The 13032-nt window shown below is 42.7% G+C and overlaps 1 protein-coding gene across 2 annotated transcripts in view; it reads right to left on the minus strand.

The window, feature by feature from the left end:
* Positions 1 to 12069, minus strand: part of LOC126413330 (trinucleotide repeat-containing gene 18 protein-like) — a 71707-nt gene extending 59638 nt beyond the window's left edge. For both annotated transcript variants that reach the window (XM_050083237.1, XM_050083238.1), the window contains exon 1: positions 11987 to 12069. The gene's annotated coding sequence lies outside the window, so the exon portion shown is untranslated. The remainder of the gene's footprint in view (positions 1 to 11986) is intronic.
* Between the last annotated feature and the right edge of the window lie 963 nt (positions 12070 to 13032).

Raw genomic sequence — 13032 nt, forward strand, 5'->3', positions numbered from 1 at the left:
AAGACGATGATTCTTATTGGTTGTCGTTCTATGAACACCCCAATCCACAACAGAAACAATCTATCGTAATTTGACACTAAAGCAAACGCCTTCTTCATGTAGTCAGTGCTTACCGACTTTATCAACTGGTTGTAGCAGCTGCAGTTCGTTCAGTTGGTAACTGGAACTGCCTCTAATTTTTCCCAGGATTTTTTCCTTAGAAGATGTCTTACGAAGTTGTTATCTCTTAGTATTTGTTCATTATATTTTCTTCTAGTCTAGGATGTTTTGTGGCTATTCTCCACATCCACAGATCTCTTGCTTTATTTTGTTTCCTTCTCTCGATTTTCCTGAGTCGACGCTTCACAACCATAGCTTAAAATGCTCCAAATAAATTTATTGGTAAGCTTCTTTCTGTATTAATGTGGTAAGACGTCAATAAATTGCTTATATTTTAAGGCTTCTTTAGCCATAGTAATTCTTTTACTATCAATTAGACTTGTGTTACCCGTTACGTGTCCCAATTAGCAAAATTGGTTTACTTGCGTTAGTGAAGTATTTTCCATCTTAATTTTAGGCATTACTGGCCAGTCCGATTTATCTAGCACGCTTATTTTGTTTTTTTTGTGTGTTTCTTTTAGGCGGCCAAAATATTTTAACGCCCTGTTCGCCTTTTTTAGAATCTGCCAAGACTACTGCACTTACTGTTGTAAGATATCCAGTACGCACAGTTTTATAATCTGTAGTTGCTGGTAGAGTTATGCCACAGTAGAAATTGTTGTTGTTGTGGTCTTCAGTCCTGAGACTGGTTTGATGCAGCTCTCCATGCTACTCTATCCTGTGCAAGCTTCTTCATCTCCCAGTACCTACTGCAACCTACATCCTTCTGAATCTGCTTAGTGTATTCATCTCTTGGTCTCCCCCTATGATTTTTACCCTCCTCGCTGCCCTCCAATACTAAATTGGTGATCCCTTGATGCCTCAGAACATGTCCTACCAACCGATCCCTTCTTCTGGTCAAGTTGTGCCACAAACTTCTCTTCTCCCCAATCCTATTCAATACCTCCTCATTAGTTATGTGATCTACCCATCTAATCTTCAGCATTCTTCTGTAGCACCACATTTCAAAAGCTTCTATTCTCTTCTTGTCCAAACTATTTACCGTCCATGTTTCACTTCCATACATGGCTACACTCCATACAAATACTTTCAGAAATAACTTCCCGACACTTAAATCTATACTCGATGTTAACAAATTTCTCTTCTTCAGAAACGCTTTCCTTGCCATTGCCAGTCTACATTTTATATCCTCTCTACTTCGTCCATCATCAGTTATTTCGCTCCCCAAATAGCAAAACTCCTTTACTACTTTAAGTGTCTCATTTCCTAATCTAATACCCTCAGCATCACCCGACTTAACTCGACTACATTCCATTATCCTCGTTTTGCTTTTGTCGATGCTCATCCTATATCCTCCCTTCAAGACACCATCCATTCCGTTCAACTGCTCTTCCAAGTCCTTTGCTGTCTCTGACAATTACAATGTCATCGGCGAACCTCAAAGTTTTTATTTCTTCTCCATGGATTTTAATACCTACTCCAAATTTTTCTTTTGTTTCCTTTACTGCTTGCTCAATATAGAGATTGAATAACATCGGGGAGGGGCTACAACCCTGTCTTACTCCCTTCCCAACCACTGCTTCCCTTTCATGTCCCTCAACTCTTATAACTGCCATCTGGTTTCTGTATAAATTGTAAATAGCCTTTCACTCCCCTCAGAATTTGAAAGAGAGTATTCCAGTCAACATTGTCAAAAGCTTTCTCTAGGTCTACAAATGCTAGGAACGTAGGTTTGCCTTTCCTTAATCTTTCTTCTAAGATAAGTCGTAAGGTCAGTATTGCCTCACGTGTTCCAGTATTTCTACGGAATCCCAACTGATCTTCCCCGAGGTCGGCTTCTAATAGTTTTTCCATTCGTCTGTAAAGAATTCGTGTTAGTACTTTGCTGCTGTGGCTTATTAAACTGATTGTTCGGTAATTTTCACATCTGTCAACACCTGTTTTCTTTGGGATAGGAATTATTATATTCTTCTTGAAGTCTGAGGGTATTTCGCCTGTTTCATACATCTTGCTCACCAGATGGTAGAGTTTTGTCAGGACTGGCTCTCCCAAGACCGTCAGTAGTTCCAATGGAATGTTGTCTACTCCGGGGGCCTTGTTTCGACTCAGGTCCTTCAGTGCTCTGTCAAACTCTTCACGCAGTATCGTATCTCCCATTTCATCTTCCATCTACATCCTCTTCCATTTCCGTAATATTGTCCTCAAGTACATCGCCCTTGTATAGACCCTCTATATACTCCTTCCACCTTTCTGCTTTCCCTTCTTTGCTTAGAACTGGGTTTCCATCTGAGCTCTTGATATTCATACAAGTGGTTCTCTTTTCTCCAAAGGTCTCTTTAATTTTCCTGTAGGCAGTATCTATCTTACCCCTAGTGAGATAAGCCTCTACATCCTTACATTTGTCCTCTAGCCATCCCTGCTTAACCATTTTGCACTTCCTGTCGATTTCATTTTTGAGACGTTTGTATTTCTTTTTGCCTGCTTCATTTACTGCATTTTTATATTTTCTCCTTTTATCCATTAAATTCAATATTTCTTCTGTTACCCAAGGATTTCTACTAACCCTCTTCTTTTTACCTACTTGATCGTCTGCTGCCTTCACTATTTCATCCCTCAGAGCTACCCATTCTTCTTCTACTGTATTTCTTTCCCCCATTCCTTTCAATTGTTCCCTTATGCTCTCCCTGAAACTCTGTACAACCTCTGGTTCTTTCAGTTTATCCAGGTCCCATCTCCTTAAATTCCCACCTTTTTGCAGTTTCTTCAGTTTTAATCTACAGGTCATAACCAATAGATTGTGGTCAGAGTCCACATCTGCCCCTGGAAATGTCTTACAATTTAAAATCTGGTTCCTAAATCTCTGTCTTACCATTGTATAATCTATCTGATACCTTTTAGTATCTCCACGGTTCTTCCATGTATACAACCTATCATGATTCTTAAACCAAGTGTTAGCTATGATTAAGTTGTGCTCTGTGCAAAATTCTATCAGGCTGCTTCCTCTTTCATTTCTTAGCCCCAATCCATATTCACCTACTACGTTTCCTTCTCTCCCTTTTCCTACACTCGAATTCCAGTCACCCATGACTTAAATTTTCGTCTCCCTTCACTATCTGAATAATTTCTTTTATTTCATCATACATTTCTTCAATTTCTTCGTCATCTGCAGAGCTAGTTGGCATATAAACTTGTACTACTGTAGTAGGTGTGGGCTTCGTGTCTATCTTGGCCACAATAATGCGTTCACTATGCTGTTTGTAGTAGCTTACCCGCATTCCTATTTTCCTATTCATTATTAAACCTACTCCTGCATTACCCCTATTTGACTTTGTGTTTATAACCCTGTAGTCACCTGACCAAAAGTCTTGTTCCTCCTGCCACCGAACTTCACTAATTCCCACAATATCTAATTTTAACCTATCCATTTCCCTTTTTAAATTTTCTAACCTACCTGCCCGATTAAGGGATCTGACATTCCACGCTCCGATCCGTAGAACGCCAGTTTTCTTTCTCCTGATAACGACATCCTCTTGAGTAGTCCCCGCCCGGAGATCCGAATGGGGGACTATTTTACCTCCGGAATATTTTACCCAAGAGGACGCCATCATTTAATCATACAGTAAAGCTGCATGCCCTCGGGAAAAATTACGGCCGTAGTTTCCCCTTGCTTTCAGCCGTTCGCAGTACCAGCACAGCAAGGCCGTTTTGGTTATTGTTACAAGGCCAGATCAGTCAATCATCCAGACTGTTGCCCTTGCAACTACTGAAAAGGCTGCTGCCCCTCTTCAGGAACCACACGTTTGTCTGGCCTCTCAACAGATACCCCTCCGTTGTGGTTGTACCTACGGTACGGCTATCTGTATCGCTGGGGCACGCAAGCCTCCCCACCAACGGCAAGGTCCATGGTTCATGGGGGGGGGGGGGGGGGGACAGTAGAAATTAGGAGGAAATTTTGGCCGAAGCCGGGAGGCGGCAAATGTAATCCGCCGCTGTGCTTGCGTAAGACCCTCGAAGCACCGGTAGCGTAACTCTGCGAATCGTTACGTCATCTTGCAGAAGCCACCGCTAGTCGCCGGTTAGCTACACTACGACTGACTGGTCTCCCGAACGCGTGGGCAAACCAGCTGCTCGCAGGAAACGCCCTTGGCGAACCGACCTTCCCAGAGAATGGGATAATCCCAGCTTTCTACGGAAAGCAACGGTGCTCCCCTAAATCTGTCTCGTAAATAACCTGCGTGCGAGGTAGCTGATATCGCCGCGGCTCCAGGCAGACATGCTCTGAGCGCGCGAGACAGGCAGATAACCGCTTTTAACTGATTCCATGGTCTCCTTGATAGAGCGTGCCAAGTGATCAGGACACTGCCCTTCAGTTGAGTGTGTTTTGTCCAACATATCTTTGGCAAGGATACGAAATTGGCTACCAGGTAAACCTTTCCGACCCTTGGTGATTTGCTGTTTGCATGAAGTTCAGGATGACCTTATTTCCGAAGAAACACCTGCCTTCTCAGTTTAAATAATATCCTGATGGTGTTCAGATTTAGCACATTATGGCAACGAACAAAATTCATTAACAAGCTATTAATCCAAAACGAATGAGAATAACGTGTTTCATTATTTGGTAACGAGCCAAGACTTTTCTAAACTTAAACGAAACGGAGGGCGAGTCGGGCCTGGGTAGCTCAGTTGCTAAGTAATCTGCTCGCGAAAATCAAGGCCGAGTTCGAATCACATTCTGGTTCAAAGTTTTAATTTCCGAGTAGTTTCACTGAGATTTGTTTCTTAGAAATAAGAATACCAGTTGCTGCAAGCTATTTCACAATAGACTACACGCTTCCTCTGAGAAAGGCGTAACAGATCTGGCACAGAAGTCTAGATCAGGAGAGTATCTGTGGCAGCATGTGTGGCGAAACTGACTCTTGTCACATTTGCTCCTCGATTCCAGTCTACTGCTGCCTTGCACGTCAGAGTGCAAGCTACGCTGTGAGCGTATGAACCAACCCGTGGAGGCTTCCCCGAGGACTCGCTGGGTAGTGGTTTAGTGCGTTAATGTTATTCGGTATGTGCGAGAATCAAATCCCCCATGAACTATCCAGTTTTTAGTCTTCTGTTGTTTCCTGCACCTATTATGGCAATAGCACAACTCATTTTCTTACCACGTTTTGTCCCATTCAAGATTTCTGTCACTAATCACGTTTAAAATTTTAACTGGTGTGGAATATTAGCACTTCCCTCAACCAAATGAGGTTCGTCTTTCGACCACTGCGCATTAGTCGGTAGGTTCATTGTTTTCTACGTTGTTAATTAACTTTTAGAAAGGTTCTTTTGTATTAAGCTTTCGAATATGAGTCCACACTAACGCATTGCGTGACTACCGTACTATAAATTTTATGTGGTCGAGAAACATTTCAATTTGTTACCAACTTCGTCGTTGGACCTCAATCTTTCTTTCCGTTTCGCTTTCTAGTTTCACGTTTCTCACCGTTTCTCTACACCAACTGAAGCGAATGCTAGGTTGGTTCTTTCAACGGGGACAGACGATTTCTACACTCACCCAACTGAACCCAAGTTCAGTTTTTAGGCACTTCGATGGAGACAGTTCAAAAATATGACGCATCTACCTTTGCAGTACAGTGCAAGCTGAAAATCTTAGTTCGTTTCTGAAATAATGGATAAAGTAAAAATTTCTTGAGTGGCTCACGAGTTATGTGACACGGTGGTAATCATTAAGCATAAAGGTTTTGGTATCCAATTCCCAGTTCGTCCAGTATGTTCTTCCTGTCCCTTGAATTGATTGGCCTCCTGCAATGCTACGCAGGTGTACATAGTGTAATGACGTGCAATTTCTATTCAACGAGAAATTAACACTATCATTAACGGTGGAGTTTTCAGTGCTTTAAAGCAGGCTGTGTATGGGTCCCAAAGGCTGGCAGGCAGCTTGCTGGGGTGAGTCGTCCTCCCCTTTGGTTGCCACTCTGGAACAGCCCCCCCCCCCCCCCCCACACACACACACACACACACACACACACACCTCCACCACTCCATGCGTGCCGCTGCTCAGAAACCGGTGCTCAGCCGAGCAGGGACCTCCGCCCACCACACCTTGGCCGCCACCGATCCTAAATATATTTCCGCCCCTCCCCTACAGCCAACAAAAACATACCTCCTTTTGACATCTCCTGAGTCGCAACGACGCCTTTATCCTCCCCCAAGGGAGACCTGTCCCATTCGCTCCTCTTTTTTCTTAGCTGCGGCCGAAAAAGCTGCTCCAAGGTCGGCAGCACCTCGGCTGATAAGACGTTTGGTCTGTACCACGAGAATATTAATAGTTCAACGATGCTTTTACAGAAAAGAAAGATTTAAACTCAGAGCTTATCATCCCGTCCATATCGAACTAATCACAGAACCGGTCACTAACTTTTTTCGGTTAACAGTAATTAATGACACTAACCGCGCATACCATTTCCACATCTGTAACCTGCAAGTTAAGGAACCTCTGGAAAGAAAACTAAGTTTACAGGACAATGATGCACGGTAACTCCTTTCGAATGCAACTCTTGCGCTTTTAATGCAGAGCACGATGGATCCTGGAGAAGTGGTATATAGGTGTATTCTACAATGTCAAAAAAACAATTTACGAAAACGTTAATAAGCGAAAAAGGGCTAAAATCTTAAGCAGCATTTTTACTTTCTGTATGTCCCGCTGAGGAACTTTATAAATCAGACGTCTTAGGAAAAGTTTATGCATCACTGTAGAAAGTGGGCTTGTAAACCCGAAGTCTACGGCGTATTAAATAAAAACCATAAGTTGTGAAATATCGAATAATTCCTGTACAGTAATTGCAATGTTTCACCGAGGGTGTACAGTCAAGTCAGTGAATATAACGTTACAATTTTCTTTCGCGTTGCACGCTCCGCAGCGCAGCAACTAAGTGCTCTGTTAACTACGAGGGACATTCAACAATTATACGGAACTTTATGTAAAAGAAAAACCATTTACAGAATTACTTATTACTTCTCAATATTAATAAATTCGTCCCGACGGTGAACTAGTCTTTTTATACCTGATGCAAGGATGACTGTCTTTAGAGTCACTTTCCCACAATTTCTTTGACCTCGGCGTTGCCTTTCTTTTTTTCCACTTGATTCAATGAGTGGACCAAACAAGTAAAAATCCGAGGCAGCCAAATGTGAACTGTAAGGAAGATTAAGCAGTACCTCCCAACCTATTGTTTGAAAGATTTCTTTGGTCAGCTGGACGGTGTGAGCTAGTAGCAATATCAAGCATTTTCTTCGAGCTTCGCGACGTTTTTCTCTCACTGCTGGCTTTACTTCATTCACCAGCATGTCTGAGTAGTAATAGGCACTGTTTATTGCACGATTATCTTCCAGGTAATCGCACAAGACGACACTTCGGTCATTACAAAAGGCATCAGTCGCTGAGGTTCGACTGTTTTTGAATTGTTCTAACCACTTCCAAAAATTTCTGCGGTTCATAAAACATTCACCCTACTGTAACATCATCCCAGGGAAGGTTTTAGCCGGGCGGTGTGGCCGAGCGGTTCTAGGCGCTTCAGTCTAGTACCGCCCGACCGCTACAGTCGCAGGTTCGAATCCTGCCTCGGGCATGGATGTGTGTGATGTCCTTCGGTTAGTTAGGTTTAAATAGTTCTAAGTTCTAGGGGACTGATGACCTCAGATGTTAAGTCCCATGGTGCTGAGAGCCATTTGAAAGGTTTTAGCCTGATTGTTACATTCAAAAAGAAAAAGAAGGCTCAATGAGCGTGTTCAGTTAACGTGGAAACTTAAAGCGGACACGCCATCGTTAAACGCAATATTGAAGTTTTAATCAGAACAGCTTACCCGTCACCTTTTCTGGGCTCATTCCAGTAATGCCAACAGCCATAAAAGCGCTAAACTCATCCAGCATACTGTTTCTCTTCTACATCAGTTCATCTCACTAATTATTGAATGTTCCTTTTTCATGTATACTTGGCAAACCATGGTGTTCCTAACGGTCCCTACGAGAGCTGCGCATAGATGGCTGTAGTATATTCTTGGATTCTTCAATGTCTTAAGACGGCTTTACAACTTTGTAAGTAACATTTTGTTTGCGGAATGGTTGACGTTTATCTTCAAGGGTCTGCAAAAAACTTTCTTAAAAATTTACTCACGCTCGTAAATTCTGTTGCATAAGCCAATCCCGTCAACAGTTGCAGAGTTTTAGAGCGTTGTCCCAAAATACATCTCCGGAATCTTTTTTGGAGCTGCCAACCATCTTGCGCACTTTTGTGACCAATGTAGCGCGCCAGCAGCTGTCTGCTTGCCTGTCCGTGCGCCAAAGCAGCAGCAACGAGGCAGGCGCCCGTGTCGAAATCTCTGTTTACTTCCCACGAGCACGTCTAGGCTAGGTGATGAAACTGACCTATCACAATTGCCACAGAGCACGTGAACAGCTCATGTTCGGCCTCGCCAAATCTTGTGAGTATTTCATTAAAACGCAGGGCGCTGCAGTCAAAATATGTAACAGATTAATAATTGAGTGTGCCATGCAGCTACAATACTATTATTGATTTTTATTACTTTGGGGATTGTAACATTTCAGTCTGAATCGATGAAATCGAAGAAATTAATGTATCACATGTATAGATAAATTATTAACCAGAAGGTTTGAGTACCACTGTGCTTCGCTCGGCATGTTCATTGCGTTCCTCCGACCTAAGTTACCAAGTCAAGGGGGAGGGGGGGGGGGGGGGCGCGAGGGAGCGGACGGGGATGTCTGTAGTTTAAGATGGGCCAAGAACCACGATGGCACTCTACAGTATTCACACACAGTAGTCATTGCAAGAGGTGAAAGTGGTGTCTTGACGGGGATCGAACCATGGAGCTTAGGATTTACAGGCTCGCTTACGCACTAAGATACCGAGCCAAACCAATGTAATAAAAATGCCGAACCTCAGACTGATTTTCATGCATCACGCTCTCTAAGGATGTATAGGACGAGTAATAATTTAGAGTGCCATGTCTATCAACATGATTTCAACTTTTGAGTCTACATAAATTATTTCGGAAGACAATAGTTCGTAAATAAGGGCAAATAGTAAGGGGAGTCCGTGGGAGTTTTAGAATGAAACCACGTCCAGGAATATTTCAAACTATTATTTACTTCCAGAATGAGATTTTCACTCTGCAGCGGAGTGTGCGCTGATATGAAACTTCCTGGCAGATTAAAACTGTGTGCCCGACCGAGACTCGAACTCGGGACCTTTGCCTTTCGCGGGCAAGTGCTCTACCATTCTTTCAGGAGTGCTAGTTCTGCAAGGTTCGCAGGAGAGCTTCTGTAAAGTTTGGAAGGTAGGAGACGAGGTACTGGCAGAAGTAAAGCTGTGAGTACCGGGCGTGAGTCGTGCTTCGGTAGCTCAGTTGGTAGAGCACTTGCCCGCGAAAGGCAAAGGTCCCGAGTTCGAGTCTCGGTCGGGCACACAGTTTTAATCTGCCAGGAAGTTTCATATTATTTACTTTTCTGTCAGTCCCGCACTTCAAAGTATTTCTGACACAGTATTGATAACCATTTTAATAAACATTATTTGCATATAATTAGTGAAGTGATCCTTACAACAGTCCACTTCGGCATTTCATGGCGTGACTTAAACCTATTTACTGTACATTAACGTTAGTACTGAATTTTATTTTCCTGCCGGTAAATCGACAAAACTTATTAAAATTTACTCTCTGGGAACTAAACATGCTCTAAATGCGAATTTGATCTGAAAGAGCAACATATATATTTTCCGTTGACAAAACATATTGCAGGTCATGATCAACATTGGTAGAAACATAAGTAATCTTCGCACTAACCTCAATAATAGATATCCCGTTGATGCGGAACACCCAGCTGCGCTCTACTACAAAATAAATTTCACTACATGAATAGCGCGTTCACCATTAGCTGTAAATATAAACACGCGCGTTTTTAAATTGACATTAAAAGGCGAGCTTCATGACTGAAGGAACTACAGCGTGCTGATAGCGTGACTATAATTTACAAGCGATCACCGGAAACTATTTTTCTTTATTGGATAGATGCAAAATGTTAAAGATCGGCAAAATAAGACAACAGAGTTGCATGTTTAGTTACATTTAGTTTCTTTCTTATGTCGTTTCAAAGTGTTCTAGATTTATGACAAGTGGGGACTTGTTAAATAGTTTTAAGCTAATGCCGGTCAGCTGCTCACAATCTTCACAGTTATTCTCAACAATACATAGCCGGCGTTCATTCATTCGAGACCTCGAAGCTGGCCCTGGAGTGCACGTAGCCGTCCTCACATCACCTTGCAGTTTCGTAGAGGTCACGCTCGACTGACTTCCGTGTCGCGCAAACCACTCACTCTGCGTAAAACGCACCACTAAAATTTGGGACGGGACAACCTTTCTAACTTACGATAACGTTTCTATCAAACAATGCAAAGTTTATAAATCTCCACAAAACAATTATATCTAAACTTGAGAATAGGGCCGGACGATATGAAAGTTGGGTCCCATCTTTCAGTACTACCAAAAACTCTAGACAGATTAAGACACTCAAGAAAATGGCTATTATATTGCTGTACGTTCCATATAATAACCTTAAAACATGTCACAATTAGGACCCATAGAACATGTGAATAAATATATAAGTTAAAATCAATCTAATGGACTGAAATGATCTTACCGCGGGAATGTCCACGATTTAGTCAATCCCTAAACCCTGTGAGGAACTCGTTACTAAATCTTATGCTAATCTTAAGTAAAATTGTTAGTTTATCTTAAAAGCACGAATTAGGCTATTTACGATTACAGTAAATGGTTCACTGTTAAATTTTGATTCATAGCTCAACTTCTGATGAATGACAGCGTCAGTTCTGTAAATGCGCTTCTAAGAAAATAGACTTTATCTACACATGAAAGTACTGTGTCGTATAATGTTTTCGGTATATGTCTTTTTTGTCTCCTACCTATAAGGCGAGTTTGCAAGAGTCGAATACAATTTATTTCTGAGTGTCTAGCGTTAAAGTTATGTCATTGTCTGTTATTGTCTCTTCGCTGCCCTACAGCAGTCATTGCGTTATCTGTTGGAAGTACAAGTATTTGTCTTCAGTAAACCAACTCATAGCGTATGTTCATAAACACTGGACTAAAAATAGGGGGTTTAATGAAATGTGAAGTAGTTCTGGGAGCAGAAACATACTTTGAAAATTTAACCCTAATTCAGCACTATTTCGTCTCTTAACAATGAGCAAGAAAGATTTGAGATTAATGTCCTGTCGGTAGAGCTGTCGAAGGCGGAGCACAGGGATGTGGAAGGAAACTGGCCGTGCCCTTTTCACAGGAACGTTTGCGGCCTTTGCCTGGGAAGATTTATGGAAATCACAAAAAGGAGCACAAACTGTGATCGCAAATGAAAATTCATGGCACACAGTTACCTGGCACTGAGAGTCTGTACTTTAAGCTCTGGAGGCTCGACTATATATACTGCAAAAAGAGTCATCTACGACGAGCTTACTTCGAACTCAACTAATGTTAAACAGAATCTTGAGGGGACATAAGGTACTGCTTTACCGGTTCTCCACTCTTAAAGTCGTGCACCTACGTAAATGCAGCTGTAGCCGATTACAAAAGATGCCAACACACCTTTTTGAAGCTTGAAAACACCACTTAGCAGACACCGATGAATTGGACGCAACTGCTGTTAAGTGACACATCAGCAGGCACGGCTACCGGCACCCACCGGTTTGTTTACAAGCAACACTTTGCAGTTCTCGCTGACACAGCCGTCAACACTCACTCATCACACTGGCAGTAATTGAACACCTCGTCTCTCGATTCGCAGCTCACACACACACTCACTCACCTTTCTCTCGTGGTGCTGGGCTGTGGCGAGACGCTGTGGACTCCCGCGAATCCTCTCCGTTCCTTCTCGTACGAGCGTTGGACACTAACTGGCCCGGCCGGCTCCTTACACCAAGTTCTTCAGCCGGCTACGCGCGCAGGGCTGCCAACAGTTCCGCTGCAAAGTCACTGGCGCCCGTCTCCCCGTGCCCAGATACAGCCGACAGAAAATAAAGTCAGGCCCAAGACCCTCGAGCATTAATGCCTCTACGTCGCTCCATCAAGCACACGCTGGCCGATGCGCAATCGAAGACTGCCTAAATGTTTACCGTACGAATATTAAAATTTGATTTGGAGCGTGTATAATTTGTAAAGACAAGAAATCCTCCATGAGGTAATCATGAAGCATGAAACAGTTTTCGTTTATGCACGGACGTAAACACGCAATTCATACCGTGTAGCTCAACTGTGGTACGAACTAGGGAGAGAGATGAGTCACAAAAGCAGAGAGATAATATCTACCGTTAGAGTTAAGAAGTTAAACATTTGCTATGCCGCAATACGAAGCTGGTTTTAAGAGTACATACCCTCACCCTGCTTTGAGGAATTACTGTGCCTCATGAAGCGATTTACTAACTAGCGTTAACAACGAGACCCAGACAAGAGCGGCGGGAAAAAATCCATAGCGGAGGCAACTAAGAAAATTTTTCTCGCTGTTCAAGGGAAAGAAATAGCGACAGCACAACGCTTAGTCTGGAGAATGCCCCAAGGAAAGAACGCAAACATTGTTCAAAATTTCTTTTCTGTTTCAAGTCATTTCGAGTTAAGAATCGCCAATTTTTTTTATACAAATGCTTATCATATTTCTTTCAAATTTTTCCTGACCTTTATCAAAAATGTCTCTGAGCACTATGGGACTTAACATCTATGGTCATCAGTCCCCTAGAACTACTTAAACCCAACTAACCGAAGGACATCACACAACACCCAGCCATCACGAGGCAGAGAAAATCCCTGACCCCGCCGGGAATCGAACCCGAGAACCCGGGCGTGGGAAGCGAGAACGCT

Source organism: Schistocerca serialis, chromosome 7 (assembly GCF_023864345.2).
Source record: "Schistocerca serialis cubense isolate TAMUIC-IGC-003099 chromosome 7, iqSchSeri2.2, whole genome shotgun sequence".
NCBI lineage: Eukaryota > Metazoa > Arthropoda > Insecta > Orthoptera > Acrididae > Schistocerca > Schistocerca serialis.